Source organism: Hyperoodon ampullatus, assembly GCF_949752795.1.
Source record: "Hyperoodon ampullatus genome assembly, chromosome: 2".
Taxonomy (NCBI): domain Eukaryota; kingdom Metazoa; phylum Chordata; class Mammalia; order Artiodactyla; family Ziphiidae; genus Hyperoodon; species Hyperoodon ampullatus.
The window spans coordinates 62,739,261-62,763,554 of NC_136915.1; the positions used below are offsets into that span (position 1 = coordinate 62,739,261).

General features: G+C 35.6%; 1 protein-coding gene across 1 annotated transcript in view; it reads right to left on the minus strand.

Annotated features, from left to right (window-relative positions):
• The window catches only part of NEGR1 (neuronal growth regulator 1), a gene marked incomplete at its 3' end in the record, with an annotated part of 911,256 nt that overhangs the window by 152,549 nt on the left and 734,413 nt on the right, over positions 1-24,294 (minus strand). The window lies entirely within an intron of this gene.

Genomic DNA, 24,294 nt, shown 5'->3' on the forward strand with positions numbered 1-24,294 from the left:
TTTAAAGAAATATGTTCTGAAATATGACTGTATTTCATACACCTCTTTCTGTTTAATGCATAAAGGCATAATGATTAAATTTTATAGAACAAATCATCATAGTCCCCAGAGGAAAACTAGCTAACATGTTCATAAGCTTTAACCACATTGAAAGGCTAGAGTTAATAAAGCATTTCCTTTGTAGCAGATGGCTTAGTCCAAAGCTTTTGGAATTTTTGTGGTGGTGATTGTTATGCTTGTGTGGTTTTTGTTTATCTGTTTCACATTCATGGAAAAAGACAGTTTCCTGATGTCTATCTTTGATTCTAGGGATGTTATCTAATTGCCAAGTTAAACTGATGATGTGTCAAGAAGTAAAAAAAGTTTTCATTTTGAACCTTGAATTAAACAAACTAATACATTACTGGATGAAGAGCTTATATATCATGTGACAGTCATATTAGAAAGTGGGACATATTTTAGCCAAAAATAGCATATTACTATTACTTCCTTCTTAGTCATGAATACATTTCAGGCAGACTATTATCTAAAGTTTTCTGAAAGTCAAGATGGAGCAGCTGCCATGTGTTTAGTTACCTCACAAAGCATATTTAGGACAGTTGCCATCACATTATTTAATCAATACAGGACTATTCTCATAATTTTCCCTGAAGCGCAAATACATCTATTGTTAATCATAGTCTGAGTCAGCATCATGAATTTACCATTTTTAAAAATAAATAACTGTTTTCCATATGATTGACCAAATTGATTTTGTCATGATCCAGGTCAAACACAATAATTGGCAGAAACATGCAAGACTCACAGAAACAAAAACAATAAAAACATGTTAAAGTCTGAAATGTAAGATGCTTATACACAAAGCTGATGTCTTCAGAGTACACTTTTCAGAACATACATTTTTCAGAAGTCAAGGGTGTGAAACTGTTACAGACTAATATGCCTTGCCTACATCAGAGCTAATTTTCATTTGATCGCCAGTATAAGTCTGGAGTGGGGCAGGGATGACAGACAATTCTTTGTACTGTAAATTCGTACCATGTTTAGGCCATATTTTGGAGCTTTAATTTTTCACATTAACTCTGGGCATCAGCTTTTGTCTCTATATTAGAACACTGATGGTTTCTGGGTTTATATAGGCTTTGTTTAGCTCTTGCAAGTTGATCTTTAGAGTTTACAGCTCTAACAAGCCATCTAAGCATTTGTGACCTCACTGATCTCCATTCCATACTCTTAATCACAACTACTGAAAGTGCCCATAAGGTGTGTGACATACAGCAAGTCTAAACAAAGGCAGAAAGCAGGCTGTTGAGGTTCTGGGAGACTCTAATTGCTCCTAGAGAAGAGGACAAGTAAACAACGGCAATGCAAGGCTCTGTTCAGACCAAGACCACTTCATCATTATTTCTCTTTCAAAGGGCTTCTTTGTCTGAGGTGAGCACAAGCTCATAACACATACTTCTTTTCAGGATTCCGAACAGGAGATACTATGCTCAGTACCAGTACCCTGCACATTAACTCCTTTCTCACTATTGAGAAAAGCAAAGCATCTGGTGCTGCAAATTGCAGGGCATTTTATACCACAGCAAAGTCTTGCTTAAGCAGTGATTTCCAATATAGGCACCAGACATGTACACTTGTCAGTGGGTAGAGCTTCTGGGAAAGTGCCTCAAAAGATAGCAGATTCAGTGATCCTATTCCCTTCCCTTCTTACCTGGAACATGGTTGTGATTTTGGAGTGCCATCTGCCCTCTTGTGCAAATGAGACAACAAGAATATGCTAGGTAGGTAGGAGGGATTATTGTTTGGTTCCTGTTTACACTGGGTGCTAAGATCATGGACTAGTTTACTTATCTCTAGACTTTCAGTCACACAAGGAAAACAAACACAAAGAAAACAAAACCAAGACACTATTTATCAGGCATCTTTTACTTGCTATGGAAGTTAATCCCTAATTGATATCTATAAAGATATATAAACATACATGTGCTCACATAAGAACATGCTAATTAAAGTCTCTGAGTCTAATGCATACTACAAATGTATGTTATCTTAAATCAGAACTCTGAATACTATTGTACAAATTATGCCTAACAGAGTAGGTACATTCCATTGTATAATTGCTTCTATCCTTGAAGCAATGTTTGTAGGGAGAATCATGTGATGTGGCTTCTGGTCTGGGCTCTACCACTAACTCTCAGGGAAATGTTGGACTAGTTACTGGGTGTCAATTTCCCCAACCAAAATATTAGGAGTTAGTTAAGATGACCTTTTTAGGACTCTTACGGCCTTTACACCTAGGATTCAACAACTAAATCTTTTCCCTTTGCCTTGTCTTAATCAATCTGTGATTACACTTTAAGTGAGTCTAAACAAAGACTTAAATTATGGGTTAGACTTTCGTGAACCTGCCTGGGAAATAGTCTTTCTTACCTCGGGAATTTATACATACTGTTTCACCTGAAGTCTTCTAGCCTCTCCTTTTTGCCTCATTCTTCAGACTACATATCAATTTCTTCAGAAAGTCATGCTGACCCTTAAGTATCATACTTGTCTGATAACATGTTTATATCGACCACAGATGATACATTTCTTGAAGATTGGGGCTGTGTCTGCCTTACTGCCATTGTATTACAGCAATTAATGCACATCTGGCACAGAGTTCATATTTAGTAATAAAAAGATGAATAAATACATGAGGGAACATTGTTTCTATAGAGAAAGGATATTCTAATTTTCAAATAGTGGGCTAATAAAATAATTTCCAATGAAACATGGTTTATTTGTGTGTAGAGATAGTTTGGCTGTAGTTTTTATGATGTACATATGTATAAGATTGAAGCCTTTTCATAGTATTAGGTTTTAGATAAATTTGCTAAGTACATACAGGTTCTGGATGGATTAGTCATAGAAATTTTATAGGAATATTGAATAATATTTGATATGGTTGAACTGAGGTAGGATAACTCATGTGTGTGGCCTTCAATGGCAGCTTTCCAAAAAGCTCATTTACAATTTTTTATTTGCGAGTATTTTTTTTTATTCTTACAGTGTCCCCAAATAATCTGTTGAGGAAATAATCTGTTGAGGCAAAAAAACAATTGGCTGGACTGTGACTGAATTGCCTTTTGGATGGGCTATGCCTCCACCTCACCTGCAGGATTGAAAATGAGGGAAATCACCTGGCCCTCTGAGAATTAAATTATGAAAGTAACAGATCAAAATAGGTATATGCAAAATTACCCTTTAAAGACAAAAAAAGATTCTGCAGTAAACAGAACTTGAAAGAAACCTGAATATATTAACACATCTAAACAAAGAATGTATTACTTTAAAGGGAAGGAAGAGGAGACCTAGGATTTGGTCAGCTGCATGCACAGACAAAGGAAAATCACAGAGGTAAATTGAGATTGGGGGTTAGGGGAAGGATTTGGAGATGGATGGGATGGGTGTAAAACTCAGAGAAAAGGGAGCCAGAATTATTGAACTTAATGCATATTTTGTCCCACTGGTAAAATTGCCATTTTTTTGTGAGATGAATGAAGCAATGCTGATTTTAGATTAATGCCATTTACAGTTTGATTTATTTATCTCCCTTTGTTCTGATTCTATGTTCACCAAACAATCTGCTGCTGATGATTTGGTGTCCTATGCAGGTCTGCTGATCTTACAGACTTTAAGTATTTTGTGTCCTTAGACAGTGATTTCTCTTGAAAAATTAATAAAATAACTTCTGATTATGATGTGGCTTCTAATGTAACTTCATTTTAGAAACAAAATGAGCTGCTCATGCCAATGTGAACATTATAATCCAAGTCAATCTCTTTTTGTAAATTGATAAATCAGTATCCAGGGGTCTACTCAGAATATATGTTGTGGTCTCCTATATTTTTTAGCGAGTCCCTCACAGTCTGTTAAGTCCTAGGCAGTGGAATAGAAAGACTTTCTATGGCTTCAAAATAGAAGTACAGAATCTAGATTATGGCTGCCTAAATAAGCCATTCTCAGATCCAACCAGACGTCCCCTGGAGTTTGCTATTTAATGATGTGTGGTTCCCGGACTCGCAGCATTAGCATCCCTGGGAACTTGAAGAAACTCAGAACCTCAGTCTCTTCTCCAGAATCACTGAATCAGTCTGCATTTTACCAAGGTCCTCAGTATATCTGTGTGCATAATACAATTTAAGAAATGCTGCTTTGAGGATAAGTCCACCTTTTCTTTTCTTTTTTTTTTTTGCAGTACGCGGGCCTCTAACTGTTGTGGCCTCTCCTGTTGCAGAGCACAGGTTCAGGACGCGCAGGCTCAGCAGCCGTGGCTCACGGGCCCAGCCGCTCCGTGGCATGTGGGATCTTCCCGGTCGGGACACGAACCCGTGTCCCCTGCATCGGCAGGCGGACTCTCAACCACTGCACCACCAGGGAAGCCCATAAGTCCACCTTTTTATCTCTCTATCTCTACAGGTTATTGGGAGACATTCCTTCAGGTGTATTTCCCACTACCACTTGTTTTGCTGAGAATGACAAGACTGTGAGATCACAGTAAAGAATAAAGAGTAAATGCTCTTTATTCAGGCCACTTATTGTGGGATGAGGTAATGCCTCATTCTTAGCAAGCTTGCTTACTGGCTGCCATAAAACACTGGGTTCCTGAGCTTAGTATTCTTGTCTTTTAACAGGAGCTACGGCATGTGCTAGCATCCATGCAGGACATCCATGTTGCTCCTGTGGGAATCTGGGGCTCAGGGAACAAATGCAAACATGCTGACTCTCTGGCTATTGTTTTTGCTGCAAGGAATACTGTCTGACCCAGGAGTCTTGTGTTTTCCGCCAGCATCCATGGTACTGGGGCAAGCTAACATTAGCCTGTAAGCAGAGTAAAATCTCAGACACTTCACAGTTGTTGACACAGACTTCTTCGGCCTTTTTAGCACTGTTACAAAAAGCAAAGTGCTAAGAGAACTGAGTTCTTATCCAAGTTCTACCATTAGCTAGTTACGGTTACTAGTTATGCCACAGAATAGCTATTACCTCTCCTCTCTGGAATGATTTCTTCATGAATAAAATAAGGGGAGGGGGGAGAGGGATAAAGTAGTTAATGAGAGTTTATAGATCATTAGTTCCTCAGCACAGGGTCCATGTCATAAGAATTCTTCGTGATCAGTCTTCCTAGTAAGAATCAGCCCATTTCTTTGAATGTGGTGATATCAATAAATGCACGCTCTGTTTTGGACACAAAGACTTGAGAAAGGGTTTTTTCTTAGAAAACCCTATTAAGTTATTTTCCTTACCTGCTCTAATTCTACATTACAGTATGTGCCTATGTTCTCTGCATGCATGGTGCCTTATTTGGTGAAGATAATTATTTTTCGTTGAACTCAAAATACATGAATTGTTTTGATCATCTGTGATTCAGCTGAATGTTGATAATTTTCTGGTCCCTATTCATTTGGAGGTATTCTGGAATGAGGACCTCTTTTGAAAAACAACTATTTGTTCAACATATAATATGAAATTCTTCTGAGACTAAACCCACAGATATGGTGATCTTCAAGGAATAGACAGCAATAGGAGACTTTAGAAGGCTAATGTGTGTTGCCTGCATTATGCCACTTTCAGAATCCTGTATTCAGCATAGTGCTAGCTGATCTACAGAGTTGGAGGGGCATGCACCTCTGCTAAAGGGGGAAGCTAGCTGTACCCTACAATCTAAATTGATGGAGAGTCTGGTAACTTATATCTTGCAACACTGCAAAAGCCAATTGCTTCTATCTCCAATTAAAACTGTAAAGAAGTAGCTGCAAAGCATCAGCCTTAACATGAAAGAAGACTAGTGCTCTGTCATGGGAAGTCCGTGAACCTTGAGAGGACAGACAAGACAAAGGGTATTGCCTTTCCAACCAAACCCACCATTTCAGATCTCCTTAATGTATCTGCTGTTAGACTGAGAGAGAACAAAGATCATAGTAAGTAAAAGATTGAAGTCATCAGCATTCAAAACTCTTTCTATGAGAAACATTCTTCTAAGGTTGCTAACTGATAAAATTAACTAGGCTGGAAGCCTACTCATTTTTTGAGTTTATTGTTTTGTCAAAGAAACCACAAACCTGGTCTACTATTGTCGTTGTTAACCATTAAAGAGACTTCTCTATTCCCAATCTATATCAGCACAAAGTAAGCCACACAGGCTATTCAGCCCCCAATGCTTTCTTCAGGTGTAGTCATGGACCCTAGTGCCCAAGAAAGAATTTCCAAAAGGAAAGAGACAAGGGCCACAGAGAACAAGGGACTTGGGAGTTATTCCAAGAACAAGAATGAGTAGCTGCCCAGTAATCTATCTGAGGAACATACAATACTGCTAGAAAAAGGAGTCTGGATTCTTCAAACTGGCAGGATCTTATCATTGCCATCGATAAGTGGCTACTGTGGGTTTCCCTTTCTCCCCATCTCAGAATGGGAGTGCTATTACAGAGTTCTAGTTTATATGCCACCATAGTATATTGGGTTTGTGTGTAGCAGAAAACATTTGTTTTAATCTCAAGGTGAGATGACCAGGTCACACCACATTCAGGCTGACAGAGGAGACTGCATCACCCAGATATCCTGGGCCTCAGCTAGAGTCAACATACGATGGAAGACTATGGTCTTCTACCTTTGACAGGAGTGGATATGTTCTATATGTAGGAAGAAGGGATTGCCTGGATATTTGGTTCACAAAGAGATCAATTGTGGTAAAGACTGCTAGTTGTCCTTCAATATCCATGGTATCCTTTAACTATAAGAAAATAACCACAGTTTTTGGCAGAGCATTCAGCTGTCACTAACAAGAATAGTATGCTAAGTGAAATAAGCAGGTAGAAAGAAAAAAATGTATGATCTCACCTATATGCGGAATTCTAAAAAGTCAAACACACAGAAGCAGAGATCAGAATGGTGGTTACCAGGAGTGGGGAGGTGGGGGAAATAGGGAGATGCTGGTCAAAGGGTACAAAGTTGCAGCTATGTAGGGTGAATGTCTAGAGATCTGCTGTACAGCATGATTACTGTAGTTAATAATCTCATGTTGAATACTGGAAATTTGCTATGACAGTAGATTTCAGGTTCTCTCCTCCCACACCCAAAAAATGGTAACTATGTGAGAAAAAGGTATAATAATTAGATTGACTGTAGGAATCATTTCACTATATATACAAAATCATCATGTTGTATACCTTAAATATATATTTTTTATTAAAAGTGTAAAAATATAAACTCTTTTACATGCAAAAAAAGTGTAAGTAGTGTGTACAGATTTGTGGAAGTTTTGTAAAAGAAAAGAGGGAGCCCTTCTCCTTTCCTTTATTTTTCCTACAGCCTGAAGTACAGACATGATGCTGTGAACTGGAGGGGACACCTCCGACCACCGAGTAACTTGGGCATGGGTGCTATGAAGCAGAACAAAATCACACAAGGAGGCTATGTCCTGGATATTATGATGCCATTCTAGTCTTGGATTGTCTATTACAGGCTTCCATGTGAAAGAGAAAGAAAACCATTTAAGTCATTATTTTGGATTTTGTCACTTACAACTGTTCTTAATCTTAACTAGCACAGATGCTTTAGAAAAATTATCTAGCAAGTTACTTACAGATTTAAAAATTTTGTGTTTGCTCTTTACAAGTCTCACAGGATTTTAATAGTAATGAATGAAAAATGATGTTAGTTTTTGAAATACTGCCTTTCTGATGGAAGGTCTCTAAGCACTTTGGTTCAACAGAATTTTAGGGTAAAGTAGAATGTAGATAAAATAATTTGCTTTTGTTTCTAGACCTTTGTTTTAGACATTTCATTTTCAAAGGTCATTTTAAATAACAAGTGTCAGAATTTTATTGCTTTAAAGGATCACCTATGAAGAAGCCTATGGCATGGCTGCAACCATCTCTAAGCTATCAACAATGCTGGAGGAACAACCAAGCTCCTTTGAAGTGACAAACATAAACAAGTACTTAAATGACTGTGTGCCTGTTGGTCTTTTAGAATGGGTAGGTTATAAACAATACACATACTACTGGTCATGAAGAAATGAAATCAATAATAGGTGATCTTTAGTATAGCTTTATACACACACACAAACACACATGCATTGTTAAAAGAATCATTTCCATATATTTAAATAAGTTCCAAAATTTTTTTGCTTTCCCTCTAGGCGGTAATTAGCCCAATTTCCAGCCTGAAATTGTTCTCTGTCTAAGCTTTTCACTTTGCTGCACTTTCGTCTATCAATAACAACAGTGACAACAACAATATAATGTAGCACTTTTAAAATTGTTAAAAGTTGGGCCCATCTCACACTGAATTCAGCTATTGTAAATCTCAAAAGATAATAAAGTTGCCCTTTGTATTTGAAGATAATGATTCTGAATCACCATCAGCAGAATACTTGCTTGGAGCTATTTTTTTTTTCCAGTGCTTTTATACTCACCCTCTCAAAGCCATGATTATCTTATCTAGATATAGCTCTGCATTACATTTTGCCTTTCTTCATTCTCTAAGGGAGCCTAGATACTAAGTCTGATCTCACACCAGCCACATTGAACAGAAGAATGCTATACTTCTGTCCTAACACTTCTCTTTCTCCATACCTTTACCCTCCAGCCATTAAGAGAGTGTGGTATACATAGGCATTTATATTTACTTGCTGATTAATAGTGAGGTTGGATTTATGCTAAACTATCTCAACTCTCACCTGGTTCCTACCATAACTAATTGCAAGATGGTAAACTGGGACTAGAGATATAGTTTATTAAAAACTAAAGCAAAACAGACAAAACACATAAAAAAACAAAGGCAGATTCTCCTAGAGAGCATAACTCTTCTTTGTTGTGGGACTGGGGAAAGTACAGACTATGCCAGATATTTCACTGGATAGAACAGACTGTCACTTAATTGGTAAAACTATCTTTATGGGCTGTAAAATAACTTTTAGTGTTTACCTATCAGCTGTTACCATGATATTACTAGTCAAGTGATTCTATAATCAGAAGATAAGGTGTTATAAACATATATAGGCAAGTTCTCTGTGGGTTACTTCAGGGCTGAGAGTATTTAACTTTAATGCATTATTCAGTGATAAAGATTTTGCTCCAAAGTATCTTTGGAGAGCTTTTTTGCAACATCCTGTATAATTGGAAGGAAAAAGAGATTAGACTGAACGATTATAGTATGCATTATTGAACAGATTAGCTGTGCTAGAAAAAAAAGTTAGGGAAGGATATATTAGAAGAAGTTTAAACACCTCATTAAATGGTTAAGTACTAATTATTTTACTATTTGATCAGCATAATAGATCAACGGAGTGAAGTAATTGCTCTTCCTTTAAGTAAAATTGGCACAAATATATATATGATTTTCTAGAAACATATGAGGAGGTGCTAAATAAGTAGTGTATGTATCTGAAGAGTGCCAATAGTGGCAGAGGGATTAATGGTCAGACCAAAAGTTGTCTTTATCTTAGCAACTGAGGTTGTTTCACATACATTGTGAGACATCTTAAGAACCAAAGTATCACTATAATCCGGTAATAAGTATTTGTCTTTTTTGTCACTCACATTTTAAAGGCTATCAGTAGTATATGAAAAAAAAGTTTTTGGCCAATGTAAACTTTTAATGACACTTCTATGACATGCTAAAGAAGGTAGCATTTGCTTACAAGGCCATTCATAAGCTAGCATCTGCCTTTCTTTCCATCCTCATGTCTGTCTACTTTTCCTTTAATTGTCCTCTGTGCTCCAGCCATATGGGATTTCTTTTATTCATTCATTTTTGTCATTCTCTCACTTACCTCTAGAAATTGACTGCATTCTGTGATAGCTGCTTGTGTCCCCAGCTTCCCCTTCAAAAATAGCAGTCTTCAAAAGGTTAGAAATCAATAGGAGTCTTATCAGCTCACCTCTGTATCCCCAACACAGCATGGGACTAGGCATTTAGATGGTCAATAGATTGATAAGTGAATAAATACTAAAGTTTTAAAATTATGGCATTACTGGTTAATCTTATGTCCCAAAGTATGCAGCCTACAAACTACAGTCTTCTTGCTTTAAACGGGTAACAATGAGAAAACAAAACAATTTTAAGACTTTTTGGGGGTGGGGTGTGCTGATATGGAAGGGAACTGATTTCATCCACTTCAAAGCAATTTAAAATATATATTCCTCCTCCCCTGACTCTGGCCAGGTTGGAGGAGAGATAAGGAGAGAGAACTTTGGATCTGGAACCTACTGTGATGTTAATACAAGACACTGAAAACTTTTTATGACTAGGTACTATATTTTTCTCTCTGGCTTCAGACAATTAAAAGTTTACAAGATAAGCATTTCCCGAGAACTCACAACTTTAGATTAAAACGTTGCTTAAAAACTAGTGTGGGGTGAGAATGAGGCATAGTAACAGAGTCAGTTTTAAGAGGAAATGCATTATGTTGCAGCAATTGTAAATGAGAAATGCTACATGTGTGGATACAGATACACATGAGCTTATCATAGAAACAGAATAAAATCCCATTGTATCAGGGTCATTATATGGATTTGGAGATACGAATCAAATCATCCCTACGAGACAGTAAAGTTAAGGAAATTATAGATATAATGAGGGTGATTGAAGTTATATAAGAGGGAAAGGAAAGACAACTAATGTATGAATCCCTACCATAGACCAAGTGCTTTACATATATCTTGTTTAACATAAGATACAGTTGTCCCTTGATATCTGTGGGGTATTGGATCCAGGACTCCCCATGATACCAAAATTCACAGATGCTCCAGTCCCTTATATAAAATAGTGCAGTGCTTGCATGTAACCTACACACATCCTCATGTATACTTTAAATCATCTCTAGATTACTTATAATATCAAATACAATGTAAATGCTATGTAAATTATTACTGGTCGCATGACAAATTCAAGGTTTGCTTTTTTGGAATTTTCTGGAATTTAAAAAACAACATGAATTTTTGATTCATGGTTGGTTGAATCCGTGGATATAGAACCCATAGATATAGATGGCTGATAGTAATTCCACCTTCACGTGAGCAAGGTAGTACTGACTTCATTTTACAAGGATAAATTGAAGATAAGCGAGCTTATGTAATTTGCCTAGACTCATGCCATTTGCACATGGAGAAGCCAAATTTTCCTTTATATTTACTCAGGTATAGTGGCATGCTGAAACTGGCTTGTACCAGGTCATGAGAGCCAATTGTTAAATTTGAAGGAATTTTGCAAGCAGTTTTTTAAACATGGCCATTGTTAAAATTAAATTATATTAAAAACAGATGTAATAACTACTCAAAACTCATTATTTCAAAAGTATGTTACTACATTTTTATTATTATCTATGATCTTCAGTTTTTTTCCATTATGTCTCTATTGTAAAAATATTATATAATGGTGTCATACTGTGCATATTTTCCCAACTCTCTGTTCAGTAACATCACTTGGTAGCTTAAAATCTTCCATAATGAGAATATTGACACCATGGAAATTGGCAAGTGCTCCAAATTAGGGGTTGATTTATTTTTTGTTGTTGTTTTTGATTGTCTAGACTTAAGAAAATGATGGAGAAATGTTAATGGAGATTAAACATAAAAATATATTGTGTCTAGCCATTATATTGTGGATAGTGCAAAAAATTAAGGGAATTTTCTTTCACGAGTCCAAAACTATTATCTGTTTCAGCAAAAATTTCCTTTCATCTTACTCTTTATCATAAATATAAATACCAACCCATCTTCATGTCAGAATAATACTTAGAGTAGGGATACAACTCCATTTGTCAAATCATGGTTAAATTGCAAACATAGGTCGGCTACAGTTACAAGATTTTGGCAAAAATCAATGACAGCATTCTATGAGAAGAAATTGGTTATATGGAATTTATGATAAAGTGTATTCTATATTTTATTATTATTTGTAAATTTTGTGATACATATTCTTTTCTGTTACCAACACACCACTAAATACATAAATAGTGAAGCCACCAAAGTATTATTTAATAAGCCTAAATAAAAATATGGGGAAGTTTTTGCAAGGTGAAAAATTGAATCTATTGTATAATTATAAATATGTAAAATAAATACATAAAGACAGTAAGGTTTATGTGAAACTAAAATGAGTTTTGTGCATAGGGGAGATAATATATGATTAGTATACAGTACAAGGAGGTAAACATGAGAAATAAAAATGCATGACAAAAGTCCATTATGCCTTAGAAGAGTATCTGTAATGTTTCTTAATTCCAATCTTATAAAATATTTCAGAAAGGAAAGGGGGAGGTGTTGTCACAGCATACAATCTTATGAAGAAGGTTCATTTGCTTCCATCACAGTAAACATGTTTGTTTTTTAATTTTTACTTCTAAAATTGTAAAACGTAATAGCAGAATATTATATTGCCTTATTTTCCTCATTAATTTTCATTTCCCTTAAATTTTAGTACACATACTGATGAGTTTAGTACACAAACTCATCTTTTTAAAGTTAGTAGAGATTCTCTGGGAGTAGCAAAGTTTTCTCAAATCAAAACCATCATAAAAACAAATAAAATATCCTTTGGGCAGCCCATTCTGTGACTAAGAATATATTTTTTAAAGTACGCCTGCCTTTTCCCAGGAACATATGAGAAAATCTTCCTGCAAATTTCAAGCACAACCAAGTTGCCTCCCAAATTGGCCATTTGCACTCCAGGGCTAGAGCTGAAAGTGTAGAGAATTGCCTAATTCGATTGCAGGCAAAATCGATGCACTGTGAGTGCTGCCCTGGTCAAAGGTTGACCCTTAGGCTGCAACTTAAATCAATTGGGGGTAAGCTAAGTTTGATTACATTTTCAGTGATGAAGCTTTCAAAAGCAATTTTGAGCTTGTCTATTCAGAAGCTGTTTGGTTCTATCTCGAACCTATATTCCTGGTTAGAGAAGCATCTATCTACCTATCTGTTTTGGAGATAATTAAGTCCCAGAGTTGAGGAACAATGAGAGAAAAAAAAGAGAAAAAAACAAAACAAAACAAAACAACAACAAAAAAAGAGGGAATGATCCAGAAAGCAAAAAATAAACAACAGATGAGGCCTATCACTAATAATATGTGAGTCATTATTTTATTTTATTTTATCTTTTTAAAAATTTATATAAGACTAAGAGGGAGAAAGAATCAGGGAGCATGCTAACAAGAAAAAAATAATATATGGAAGATTATTATGATAATGATAGGTGGCAGTCTAAGAATACTCCAGCTTATGAGACACATTCTTTCAGGTGCTGCTGGCAGGAGGCATGTGGGGGAAATACAGTGGTTTGAACTATGAAGCAAATGGGTGTAAGAAAGGATGGCAAATATGGACTCCAACAGGCAATGTGCTAGCGTGAGAGAAATGAACCCTTTCAAATTTATCTTTTTCCAGTAGAGTCATGCCTGCAGAGCTGTTGTGCATCCACAGCTTATGCAAGTCTTCCTAAAAATGTGTTTCCTCAGGTAAATAGTTTGATTATAGATCTTATCTACGTTTGGGTAAGCATGTTATTATACCATAAACTACAGTGCTCCCAAGAAGTTATGATTTTTTTTTAAGAAAGTATAAATTTCCCCGCAGGTATGCAGGTATGACCGCTCATTCTTAAAACATAGGCTATTATCCTGCCAGTGTTAGGAAAATATGTTGCTACATCGTGCTTACGAAGTATTTTAGAAAACTTGTGATTCCTTCTAAGTGGACTGAGTGGTGACTCTAATAGTTCTTTGAAAAGAATTATGATCTGCCTCACTAATAAGGCTGCTCCACATATGCACTAACTAGATTGATTTAAAAAATCAAAGAAAGGGAATTGAAGAGCATGCAATTATCTAGTACCACACTTTAGAGCTGGGTAACTCAAGTTACATCTTTGCCTTAAAACTATTGAAAGAGCAAGCTTTTCTATTTTTTTTTAAAGGATAAAGTTGGAAAAATCCTACCTATTGAAAATGTCTGCCCATGCCATAGATGATATAACATTTACATACCAGAAAGTCTTGCTTGCTTTATTCAAATCTTACTTAAATATATACTGGGCAGACACCTAATTTTTGTCTCTGGAGAGAAATCCCAATTGAATTATATTTATAAGGAAGGAAATCTAGCCCATGCTGGATAGACACATTCAATGAGGACATGTGATTTTCAGTCCCTTTCAAAGCAGTTTTATGGCTATTAAAACAGAATTTACAGTGTTTTAGGGAAAGGGTGGTCCACTGAAATATCATTGCTTTCACAATTAATTCTTCCCCTTTTTTCTGTTATCTGGAACACCAAAACAGAAAAAAAAAAAAAAAAAAAAGCTAATTTCACTTTTCTTTTTGGTGATGTACTCTATTAATTATGCTTCACATTGCCTGAGGAGAAATGGTAAGTTTAATAATAATAGCACTAGGCACTTCATAATTATCATTTTCTTCACACATAACACTGTATCTTATATTAGGGGTCACATTTAAATTTTTCAGAAAAAGAAATCACAGTGAAGAAGTGGAAGTGGGAGAGCAGCTCAGACAGCTACCATGTAATGTGCTCAAACCATTAGATCAGGCTTTAAATCTAGGCACAGCTTCAGGGAAAACAGTGCATGCTGGGTAAATATTCTCTAAGATACTTCTTAGGAGTAATAGGAGGGGAATCTCTCACAGGACCTCCAGTACGCTCTGTCAGAGAAAAGACTAGGGAAGTAGCTGCAGAAGGTAGAGGCTGCTAATATGTTTTCTTTAGGCTGGAAATGTTGGAATGTTCTCATTTTTACAAAGTCTTAATAGCAACAACTCCCATATATACAGCGTCACATTTTGGCCTAAGTTGTTATAGTGTTAAGAGCTTTGTGAAATAAAGTAGCAAACAAGGAGGTCTATTCTAGTGCCTTTTCACAGGTTATTGGCCCACAGAATTGAAACTGTGAACATAAAGGAAATTTCCCTGGAGAGTAAAATTATTTGTAGAGATGACAAAATGATTAGGCCAACAGTGGAAACTCACCAGAGAGAAAAACACATTAAAATACATTTTTTTCTGTCAATAAAAAAATAATTATGAGTTCAATGACAAAAAATGTACAGAAGGGAAAAATATTGTCAGTATTTCTACTTTGTTAAGAAGTATGTGTAACTGTTTTTAATAACAATCCATACATAAATACTACTTTTAAAAAACATATATAGATTTCTTAGAATCTTAAAGCATTACAGATGAAAGAAAACTTGGAGATTAGATATTCTATTCTCCTCGTTTTATAAATGAGGAAACTGAGTCCAGTGAGTTAAGTGCTTTGCTTAAGAACCCTTCCAAGTAAGGGCTAGAAACTAAATTGTCTGACTCTTAGGCTAGAGCTCCTAATAAAACTTTGTGGTTAAATTTGAAACATCTTTTGATCTTTTTGGTACCAAATTTCCACAAGCCTGATACATTTCAAGTCTGATCACTGACAAAAGCAAATACCAAATCTCCCTTCTCCCTTTGGCATTTACTGACCCTTGTCAGCTGTATGAATGTATATGCCATCTCAGTAGCTTGAGGATGCAGCTGTCAAATTGCCTTTTAACCTGAGAGAAACACATCAGTAGAGTAATTAATTTTGTACAACCCTCTCTATCAACCTGACCACTTTTTTTTTCATCATTACAAGTGAATGCTTATGTGCATGGCTGACTTAATTCATAATTCTAATAAGAAAAGACAACATCACAGCAATATACATAAGTGCATTAATGAAGGGATCAAGAGCTAGTCTGTTCTCTGATACCTAGTGAGATCAAGTTACAGAGTTATTGAGGTTATATAGCTCCAATCCTCTTTTGGTTTACCCTTCAACATTTGGATTACATGTAACAGAGAGGACAGAAAAGCAAACTAACATTTAATGAGCACTTTCTCTGGATTAGGTGCTTTATACAACATTTTACATATCCTATCCCAATTAATCATCACAACAACCCTATAAGAATAAGTTATTTTCCCTATTTTATAGGTGAGACAACTGAGGTTTTAAGATTGGGTTTGAGAGAACTGTCTAACATCTTGCATGCAGGATTGTGGTTTCAACTCAGATCTGTTTGATTCCAAAGCTTTTGGTGGTTGGCCTAGAGAGTGGAAAGAACACTGGAATAAGAGCAGGAAAACTAAGTTCTAGCTCTAGATCTGCTGTGGCAACGTACAACTTTGGGTTCTCAATCACCTTCTTTGGGCCTCAGTCCCCCTCACCTACAAAGTAAAAGGATTGATCTAGACTGGAAGTTTTCAAACTTAATTTTCTGGACAGGCCTCCAGATCACTATGCATTGTGATATAAAGGAAAAAGATAGGATTTTCCAGATTTACCTCCAAATCAACCAAATGAACTCCGATTTTATCTTTGTTGTATATTAAGGGTTTGCATAAGGTTTTATTTGTGGAAAGAAAAGAACGCGTTGCTTTAAAAAGTTTGAAAACATTTGACTAGGTAATATCTGAGACCTACTCTAGCTCCAGAGTTTTGCCATTTGACACGGATAACTAAAGCTCTGTCAGCATCTGTTTCTGGTTCTCACTAGCAGCCATTTGATGAACTGGAACACCACAGGTTTTAAAGGTTATTCTAACTGCTTCAACTGTTTAGCAGATTTTGATCTTGTCCAAAATGTCCATGAGACATTGGTACATGCCAAAAGGTCTTTGATATTTAGTCCTATCCAATAACATTTGGAAAGGACCAAATACACTTATAGACATTTTGAATAGGACCAAATTTTAAGGACCTTTTAGTGTAGACCAATTTTTTTGTGGATGTTTTGTACAGGACCAAATATCCTATAAGGCTTCAAACTGTTGGATATCATCTCTTAAGTATGGCAATGAATGACCATTTTGTGTCTGGCTTCTTGAGAATACACATAGGATCTAGGTATGAGGTCAGGGAGCAAAAAATCTCCTCTGGCTGTACTCATAACTCCATTTCAGCAAATTTGTATACATCCATTATTTGTATGATGATTATGACTGTGCATGTATATTTCAGTTTAGTAGAGTGCCATCTGATAGGCCGATTTAGCTATATCAAAATCTACCTGTATCTGTAAACCTAATTTTTGTCAAATATTTACTGCTAGAGCATCCAGGAGAGGGTTTCCATTAACATCATAAAGCTGTGAGGATAAAGCAAGTTGGCTCACAAAGCATGCTGTCTTTAATAATCATCGAGTCTAAATTTATTGCTGCCTCTTTCAACCAAAATGAAAACCCTATCTCTTTTAAGTTGCAGGAGGTGAGATCCATTTCAGTCTAAAATATGAATCATTCAAATTCATGGTATCACCTTTCACATGAAATCAGGGTTCATTATAATAGGCAAAAGTAACAGAGAGCTCATGCAGTTGCTTAGTGGCATGTGGGGACATTTGAAGCAAGCAGAGAGCTGAAATATTACTTGCAAGGGCACAGCTGGTTCCATATTCAACAAATCAGTCAAAAAATAAAGTTTGCCTGCATCAGTCAGATCTAAACAGGGAAAAACTGTTATGCTACACACATTCTTTCTCCGATAGTCCTTCTCATTTTCCCTTTGGATAAGAGCTACTGACTTTTTTTTTTTTTTTTTTAATCTCAAAGAGGAGGTGTCCATCAAATTAAATAGACTGGGAAGAAATATTCTCTAAAATGAGAGGAGATTTTCCAGAAAGTTAAATAGCCCCTGATTGTATAAAGCATTTAGATGTGGAACTTCATTATTGTCTCCACAGCGTTACTAACGGAGGGAAAAGACAAAGTTTTGGTGAGTCCTTTGGATATTTTATGTGTAATATTTCTGAGGTAAATAAATACTTTTTTATTTGAATAAATGCAGATGCATGCATATGTGTGCACACACACACCCCACGCTCACAAGAAAAGAAGTCCCTGTAGCATCATTAGGACCTATGTTCTAGCAAAATATTTGACACCACCTTTAGGAAACATATTAAAGAGTGGTTTGGCAACCATGCGTTGTAGCAATATTATTGTTACCTATTTGAGACTGTAAGAAAAGATTTTGTTAATATTAAAGCTTGAGTTGTTCCAAATACTTTCACATATTAGGTCTTGTGAGAAGATTGTATTAAACCAAAGCTATATAAATGTTAAGTATATTATTTATATAGAGTTCTAAGATTTCTTTCTTCTTAAGTAATGATCTTTCCTTATTTCCCTTTAGAGTGAGCCTTATAATATGTGTCCTATAATGAGAAAGTAGGAAACAAAGCATATACATGTTTTACTTATGAAAATGACTTTTACTGGTTACTAAATTACTGATCAAATGATGATGTACATTTGATGAACTGGACCCATAGATGGCAGGATGGGACTATTCAGTTCACATTCTTTAAGGAGAAGACTTAGAGGAATCATCTCTTTCAGTTGCTCATATTCAGGAAGCAAAAAACACGATTGAAAAATAATAATAAAATCCCCAATAATTCTGAATCCCAAATTTTTTACTTAATAAGGAATTTTGCTATGAATAGTTGACACGCTGTCATCCATTATTAAGTTTGTTAAAGCATTGTTCCCTGAGGCTGATCTACAGTGATCTGCAAAATATTTTCTCTTTCTCTCTCCCTCTCGCTCTCTGTCTCTACCTCTCTCTCACAAAGAGACTTTTTATAATGCAGACATACTTCAGAAATTTCTGGACACGTAATCTAGAGGATGAGGGATTCATTGTATACTAGCTCTCCTATAGTTTTTTTCCATAAATTTTGCTTTCCCCTTACTTGAAAAAGTATATACTCTCTACCTGAAGTAATTCTATTGATGAAATTACTGACATCTCTGCTTAGAATTACAGCTCCTCTTACAATTCCAGTCTAAAGCCTATAGGCCAAAGAAGGCAAAAGAATTTAAGGTGACTTCATATTAAATCAAAGCTATTTCTTGCTTCTCTGGGACCCGAGAAAGACGTGAGAAAGGAGGCTAAGAAACTAGAATGAGGGAGGCTTGCAAAAAAGCAAAAGCATGCAAAGTATTGTTCACCAAAGACTCCGGTGCTGAATCTTTGCAGGTCAGGGAGTTGTTGATATGCACCTGACCATTAGGCCTATTCATCAGAAAGGAAGCCCACATCAGGCCAGCTGATGAGGCATCAAGGCAGATCATGAGTCTGTGTTCTTCCTTTCAGAGCCTAGCCTATAGAAAGAGTATTTAGTACACGTCTCTATTTCTTCATCAACCTGTTAAATTGAATCTACTTATTTAAATTTAATCTGGCTTCTACTCTCAGCTTTCTATAGAAACTGCTTTGGCAAAGATCACCAGTAGCTGCCAATTGTCAGAGACAGTGGCTGATTTTCAGACTTTCTCTGGCCTGATGTAGCACTGGACACTGCTGACCCTCTCTCTTGTGGACCGGTCTACTCCCATGGCTTCCATGGCACTGATCCTCCTCTGGCATCTCCATCCACCCCGAATCCACATGCTTCTACAGGATGCTTCTTTTTCTCTCCTCACTCCTCAATGCTGATTTTACTTGGATTTCAGTCTTTGCTCATCTTTTCACTCCACGTGGCCTTCATGAGAAATCTTATTTACTCTAAGAGTAGAAACTACCACATCCATGCTGAGAGCTTCCAGATCATATCTCCATTCTGGACTTTATAATGTACAGCTACCTATTGGACATTGCCTCCAAATGAGTATGTCTAAAGTTAAAAACATTTCTCTTTTTCAATCTCCACCTTCTCCCCAAATATAAAATGGCTAATCCTCCTGTTATGTTCTAGCTTGGTTAATGTCACCCAAACTGAACTTTTGGAGTTATCTAAATTCCCACAATTTCCTTCCCATTCTCTTCAGATTTGGTCATTAACTCCTCTGTCCTAATTATCTCCCTCATCTCTGTTACTCTTTTTGTGCAGTTATCTTCTTATAAGTCTAATACCTGGGTTTAGCCCTCCACATTTCCTAAGAAAGTGTTTCAGAAACTAAATCAGTTTATGTCCTTCCTTTATTAAAATGTTTCAGTGGCTCTCCAAAACCAGAAGGATAAAGTCCAAACTCATCTGCAGTCCTTTCTGTCCTAAGTCCACCAACTTGTCCAGCCTCATCTGTTAACATTCTCTTCTCCCACCTTTTACTCTAACCATATTAAAATACTACCATGTCTTCAAATGTATCAGATTGTTTCATACTGCCATGTCTTTACATGAGCTGTTCCATACAGGAGCATTTTTCTCTCTCCCATTCCCACACCCAGGCTCAACCCAATCACATCCTTATTTCAAGGGTCTCATCTATAGCTTGCCCTGAGTCATTAAGACTGAGTATATCATTCTTTCATCTGTGCCACTACATTGTGCTCATGATTGTTGTTGAATGTACTCTGCAAAGTTCTGCCTTTGAAAATAAGACAATGATGGATAAAATAATATTTTGAGTTGTAGCTTAGTTATAATTCATATGGTGATATACCTACTCTAGATGACAGTCATTTCATGGCCCTCAAACTGGATTAAGAAGCTCTTCTCTGCCCTTGTATGCTACTGTTGACTATACTGCATTACAGTTATCTGTTTCTTGTACCTCTCAGCTCATTCACTTGAGAACTCTTTGAGGAAGTTCCCTTTCTATGAATACTTTTCTTTCCAACATCTAGAAAAGTGCTTTGTACATTGTAGGCAGTCAATATATATATTTGATGAATGAATATTGCTATTGAATAAATGATCAGAGCCTCATAGAGCAATCATTTTACTTCTGCCTTTACTCTTTAAATCTCCTAGATGTCTGAACCTCTATGCTGTGAACATCATATTTAACCTGGAATTAGTGCCATAAAGTCTGGTTCATGCACTGAGCAAGGGATGAGGTTAAGTTATGAGCTAGAGTTGGGACATTATATCAAATTTGCATGCCTTCTCCCTGGCTTGCCAATGACAACTTACTTTCCAAACCTTCAGTAAAGTATTGGACAGTCGGTCATCAAATAAGTTCAGCCATCTATATATAGTTTTTGAAAACAACTGAACTGAGTGTTCTTTGGGAATGTGATATAATAACAATGACTAACATTTATTCAATGCTTACTTTGATCCAGGCTAAGTGTTAAGTGCTTTACATGCATCATTCCATTTAATTCTTATCCTGTAGGTGGGAGCTATTATTGCCCTGATTTTATAAGTGAAGTAACTGAAGCTTTGGCATTTAGGTAACTTACTCAAAAATCTCACAACTATATGTGGTAGAACTGTGTTTCACATTATGACGTGCTTGTCTCCGTTTATGTGAAACACACACACACATTTATACACCAAAAAGTGCTACATTCCTTTTTGGATGGTCTTAGTTATGGCAGGACTCTAAACTACAACTTCTTGCCTTTTACTTTTTTGTTGATCTGGAAAGCGTAGGTTATTACAAATCAGGAGTAGATTGTAACAGAGTCAGGATTTATCCTAAATAGTTATGGATGGGGACCTGATTCTCAGTGGATAACACTCAATAGAGTGTTCGCTATGTATAAGCACTATATTAGGAAACTCACATTTATGATTACCTTCTCTTTGAGCATATTAACTATTCATGGATACAAATCATGAAAATATGATTTTTTTTTTTTTTTTACTCATGGCATGTTCCACATATAATCATGGACACATGTGGCAGACTCTTTGGACCCTAACTCTTTTCTCCCAGATTAGAAGATGGGCGAGTTAGTTTTACACACTCCCTTGACTATAGGAAGGGCTGATAGTCAATAACAGATTTTAAAAAAATTCTTTAGCAGGTCATAGGCTAATATTAGGTCAGCTTAGGACTGGCCACTAGTTTTGGATCAGTTTAGAGGTTGAAGACCTTCCCATCCACAGACCTTGTGAATATACGACAGGAATTCTTATTAAGGGACACATTGCTCTCTCCAACTAGTTTCATAAGAACTTTAAGAAAGCTGAAGATTTCAATGAAGACTTACAATGCCTGTGTTGGATAACTGTACCATTCCAAGGAGTTTTAAAATCCCATAAAAATGTGTGTTTAAATGTCTCTGAGTCTCATTTTTAATAATTTTTCAGTCAAATATTAATCCCATTCATCTTTCATATTACTTAAATTTTATATCTGGTGTATGTTGTTTATTTCTAAGCATTTATTAAAAAAGAGTTTTTATCTATTGAAGAATAGCACCCTAAATTATTTAAGTTCATAAAAACCCTAAGAAGGGCAAACATGTTACATGTAGGGGTATATCTTTCCAAAATATGTTGCAAATGATAAAATTTATCTCCATTGATGGTTTTATGTTTATCATAGTGAGAGACAGTGAAACATAGAAATTAAAAGCTGAGGCTCTGAACACAGACTGTCAGGATTCAGATTTTTGCTTTGTCACTTATTAACCATTTGACTTTCGTCAAGCTTTTAACTCTCTTCATCTTATTTTCCTCATCTGTAAGAAGGGAATTACAGAATTTACCTTTTTGGATTGTGTGAGTATTAAAGGAACAAATCCATGTGAAGAGATTAGAATAGGATCTATCCTATAGTAAGCTCACAATAAGCGTTGTCATCACTGTGATATTGCCTTGTATAGCTAGAGATTATAATACACATTCTACAGTTAAAACTCAGTTCATTCATTCATTTATTCATGATCCATTCCATCACTTATTCAATGTTTAACTAATTCACTTATTCACTAAAGATTTGCTAATTGTCTATTAAATAGCAGACACTGTGCATAGCGATATGGGAGATAAAATGATTAATCAGATATTGATACTGTCTTCTCAACAAATATAATTTCATGGAGAGATAAAAACTACACAAAAGTAATTACTGTAAAAAAAATAGAAATGCTTAGTGCAATAAGAGTTTCAGGTGAGGTCATACAAGAGTTTTGAATATACAGATATTTCTTCAAACTTCAGGGCTGTGTTCAAAATTACAGACAAGATTTGCATGTCTTCCTTAATGAATTAATCAAATTGCACTAGTAATTCTTAGCACTTCTACCTACAGAAAGCCAGTGGCAAAGGAAGACGATTAGAGTCCATTCTGAAGATACCACATTTAGGAGCCTTTTCAGCAGTGCATTATATCCAGAGGACTGCACTAAGGTTGCCAGGGTAAAGCAAACAGATCAGTGATAATTGTTCCTAATTCGTCACAGTCATTAATGCTTCGGTTTTGAAAATCAGAGTGTGATTTAGAAATTTAAATAGCAAAAGTTAATGTGTTATTAAGTCTTAAATTTTTCTTTATTTTGTTTAATTAATTTACTCCTTCAGGTTCTTGAATATTTAAAACATTTAAAATATTAATAACATACCAAAAGAAGTATCAGTATTTACATTAAATTGGAATTCATACTGCTCTATAATATTTTCAATGATATTATTCATAATTACACAAAATAAATAATCCTCATGGAAGAAACTTAAGCAAGTATATTATACTTTGGTTATTGCACAGCAAGCAGTGCTTTTCTTTCAGAATGAGGGATACCAAGAAATACTTCATAATATTAAGCTGGAATAATAAATGATGTGATGTTTTAAAAGTACATATAGCACAAATCATTTTCAAATGATTATTTTCTATTAACAACCAACTGATATATTTTATTTAACAACAGAGTTTCTTAAATCATGGTAATTCAAAGTTCATAAATCATGAAACTTCTTATTATAGTATGTTTTTAAACAGTAGGGATATTATATATCCCATTCCCCATTTCTGCAAAATAGAAATGATCATGTCTGTGATGAACTCACAGTATTTGCATTTTTCAGAGATAGCTTACTAACACAGGATGATAACATAAATATACATATGTCAGGTTACTATAAAAATATAAATTATCAAAGATCAATATGGTTCAGATAACTTTGTGGAACTGAAAAAAACAGTGTATTCTCTATAGTTTTCTGTGAACATTTTGAGAAACACTCCACTTCAAAATCAGGAATATTTTATGGTTATAACAATTTGTTGGTTACTCAGCTTCTGAAAAGCACTAAAACTAATTGTAGGAGAAAACATTAACATGTATTTCTTTCCCTTCCACTAATCCTTGTGTTTGCTCTTCTTTTTTCATTTCTAGTCCTTCGGAACTAAGACACATTAGAAATAAAGTACCTATTTTAGTAAAACCTTAAGTTGTATTTCAAAATACACTTTTGAGTAAAAACATTAACTATATGGATAAAATATTTTGTCCATGATCATTTACTTACTATTTTAGTTTGTTTATGGCATGTGAAAGTCTCACTATCTCAAGATAAATATCTAGAGAAAG